Source organism: Salvelinus alpinus, chromosome 28 (assembly GCF_045679555.1).
Source record: "Salvelinus alpinus chromosome 28, SLU_Salpinus.1, whole genome shotgun sequence".
In the NCBI taxonomy this organism is placed as follows: Eukaryota; Metazoa; Chordata; class Actinopteri; order Salmoniformes; family Salmonidae; genus Salvelinus; species Salvelinus alpinus.
The window spans coordinates 35,985,201-35,987,827 of NC_092113.1; the positions used below are offsets into that span (position 1 = coordinate 35,985,201).

A 2,627-nucleotide genomic window follows, 5' to 3' on the forward strand; every position below is an offset into this window, starting at 1 on the left:
GCTCTATCCTGTGTGACCATGGCGTTCTATGTCTTTCTAAAGTGACCAACTAGGGGACTGGACTGTCTAGTCGGCACCTCATGGACATTAGCCTGGTCCCAGGTTTCTTTGACAATGGCAGCAATGGAATTTTCAAGACAGTACAAACACAAATAGATCTGTGACCAGGCTACATGGACACTGGCTATGAGCCTGGAACCAATGAACGATGGGGATACAAACTTTCCAAAAGTGGGCTTCTCTCTGTCAACATGCCACACTTTCTGAACTGAGATGTTATTTGAGTTAGAGCGGTGATGAAAAAAGGTCAAGACACTGACTGACACAGAGATCAACAACATGAGAGAGTGCCCCTCTGTGTGCAGTCAGTGGCGAAAACCGGTTGGGTGATGTATCTCTTTCTGTGTATTCAAAAGGGGACTTTGGGAATTTTACTGTGAATCTAGTGCTTTTGGGGTTCAGGAGTTTGGACCAAGGAAGCTACACAGGACCAATGTATAACACAGCCATTCATTTCACATTCATTTTTTTAAGTGTGATTTTCTATTATGTGGATGAAGGTAGAATAGAGGGTGGAAATGGAAAATAAAGTTTATAAAATATATTGAAGTAAAGTAATCAAGTTGAACCATTTATATGTTATTTATATGTTAAGAATGTTGTGTGATTAATTATAAAAAGGCACATGTAAGCCTCCTGCTCAATACAATGCAACCACAGGTTACCATCTATGGCCACATGAGGGCACGCTATTATTTTACGCCAGCCTTTCCCCCCCGAAATGTCCCATGATTCCCTGCGCTCTATAAATTCACTAACTCGGAAACGGAGCCATTTTTGTTTTGTTTGAGTGGTGGCGTGTGTTTGTGTGAGCGAATGAATGCGAGAGAGTGTAATTGTTTTATGTCTGTAGTGTTTTATGTCTTAGTCTAGCAACCAAAAAAAACTACACAGTGATCTTATTTGATCTGGTCGGGGTTTGGCCTTGCTCCGATTCGGAAATGATAGTACCCGACATGCGAGCCCCTGAGGCCATGAGCATGAAGCTTCCACTAACTTCAGGGCCTCCACAAGAAATTGTGGTCAGAAGTGATGACTCGATCAGATATACTAGTGCCGAGGAGATTTGTGGTTTTACCTCATTCTCCACACCGGCCAATGAGTATAACAGCGATTCTGATCTGCCATAATTTCGATAATTGTGCCCAGGTGTAAGAAGCTGCCTGTATTTGGCTGGCTAGCTACTAAGCTAACGTTGGGTAACGAGGTAACTCCTTGTGGCCCATGCGAACACCAAATCTAACAAACAGCCAGGTAATGAGCCAATGACAATGGAAGTAAAGTAGTTTTGGAGAGAAGTGGGCACATTTGTAGTTTCATCGATATTCGGTTTGTGGTCCTGCTGCTGGTCACTAAAAAAGAAACCATGCTAGTTAAACACTTTCTGGTCAATGTGCATCCAGTCTAACAACATGTCATTTGACATGGTTCGTTTTTCTTGGGGGTGGCTAGTGGCTTCCGTCAATAGCTTAATTGTCTGCATAATTTTCATTCTCCCATGTATTTTTGTTGTGTGTATATACATTTCCTTTATCATTTTCTGCTAACGCTACCTCCCCTAATTGGAGTAAACTAATGAACAACAACACTTAGGCTTTTGCTTCCCGTTTATACACTATATACATTTTACAGACACAATCTATTTTACAATAGTTATATTCTGTTTGTTTTTAGTCCTGCCCTTCCTCAACCTCTCCCATCTATTTCTGATGTCCGTCTAGTTTGATTTCTATCTGACGTATATTTTTAACTGCTGTTTCACAAAAGTTATTTTTTTCCCCCTAAAAGTATTCTATTATTGATCGATTGACTATGACTTTTCAGATCACCCAGTATTGCTATCTGCAGTGTTAGCTCCAGGTAAATGTTTCAATTCTTCAGCCATTCCTGGACCAGTGACCAAAAACAAGTTACATATGGACAGTACCAAAATAAATTGTCTAATGACTGTCACTTCGCAGCAAAATCTGTAGAGCTGGGAAAGTTGTATCCCCATATATGCACTACCGTTCAAAAGTTTGGGTTCACTTAGACATTTCCTTGTTTTTGGAAGAAAAGCACATTTTTTGTCCATTAAAATAACATCAAATTGATCAGAAACACAGTGTAGACAGTGTTTTTGTTGTAAATGACTATTGTAGCTGGAAAGGGCAGATTTTTTATGGAATATCTACATAGGCCTACAGAGGCCCATTATCAGCAACCTTCACTCCTGTGTTCCAAGGGCACGTTGTGTTAGCTAATCCAAGTTTATCATTTTAAAAGGCTAATTGATCATTAGAAAACCTTTTTGCAATTATGTTAACACAGCTGAAAACCATTGTTCTGATTAAAGAAGCAATAAAACTGTCCTTTAGACTAGTTGAGTATCTGGAGCATCAGCATTTGTGGGTTCGATTACAGCCTCAAAATGGCCAGCAACAAAGTATTTTCTTCTGAAACTCATCTGGCTATTCTTGTTCTGAGAAATGAAGGCTATTCCATACAAGAAATTGCCAAGAAACTGAAAATCTCATACAACGCTGTGTACTACTCCCTTCACAGAACAGTGCAAACTGGCTCTAACC

General features: G+C 40.0%; 1 non-coding gene across 1 annotated transcript; it reads left to right on the forward strand.

Annotated features, from left to right (window-relative positions):
• The first annotated feature begins 809 nt into the window (after positions 1 to 809).
• Positions 810 to 1,185, forward strand: LOC139558056 (small Cajal body-specific RNA 2). Its single transcript, XR_011671547.1, has one exon. It is a non-coding gene; the product is annotated as a small Cajal body-specific RNA 2 (non-coding RNA).
• Positions 1,186 to 2,627: the final 1,442 nt, after the last annotated feature.